Below are 682 nucleotides of genomic sequence, written 5' to 3' on the forward strand. Positions count from 1 at the left end.
GGATTTTGCTTGGTATTTCGTTGAAATCGGAGAGAAGGGAAAATAGAAATCGTTTCATCGTGGATATCTTATTAATGTCTGTCGCGGAAACCGTATCGAAAGTTGTAAACCGATTCGTTCCGGGATAAAAATCGGCTGGACAGAAAGTGGAAATCGATATCCTATGTGGGCACAATTGTGGCGAAACGATCGCGGTACGACCGTTTCTCTCGGATCCAATCCACTTCGCATTTTACATTCATAAACATCGGGTACGAGTGAATCGACTCAATTAGTGGCCGCGTAATTTTTGCGTGATTCCCTCTCTCTCTCTATCTGACCAGACAAGTCTCGTTGATTCGTGTAATTGTCTCGATTATACGTATATATCCTTCGCGATTCTCCTTTGAATTTCGTTTACTCTTTTTCTTCTTTCGTTTTTTTTTCCCCCTCCCCTTTATTTTTATTTCATAATTTTTTCCACCAGTAAACACATAGAACATTGTTAAATTTGTTCCCTAACAAAGTCTATTCACGATGCGTAAACACCTATTGCGAATCAGTAAAATCAGAAAAATTGCGAATTGGGTCAAACAATCGTATCACCTTCTTGTTTCTTCTCGTTTTAATCCAGTTATTATTGCCAGCAATAGAGAGGAGATCGTAGGAGTTAATTAAAAAAAAAAAAAAAAAAAAAAAAAAA

At 37.4% G+C, this 682-nt stretch overlaps 1 protein-coding gene across 7 annotated transcripts in view; it reads left to right on the plus strand.

The window, feature by feature from the left end:
• Positions 1-682, plus strand: part of LOC102673797 — a 110,959-nt gene that overhangs the window by 94,331 nt on the left and 15,946 nt on the right. The window lies entirely within an intron of this gene.

Source organism: Apis dorsata, unplaced genomic scaffold (assembly GCF_000469605.1).
Source record: "Apis dorsata unplaced genomic scaffold, Apis dorsata 1.3 scaffold_82, whole genome shotgun sequence".
Classification (NCBI taxonomy): Eukaryota; Metazoa; Arthropoda; class Insecta; order Hymenoptera; family Apidae; genus Apis; species Apis dorsata.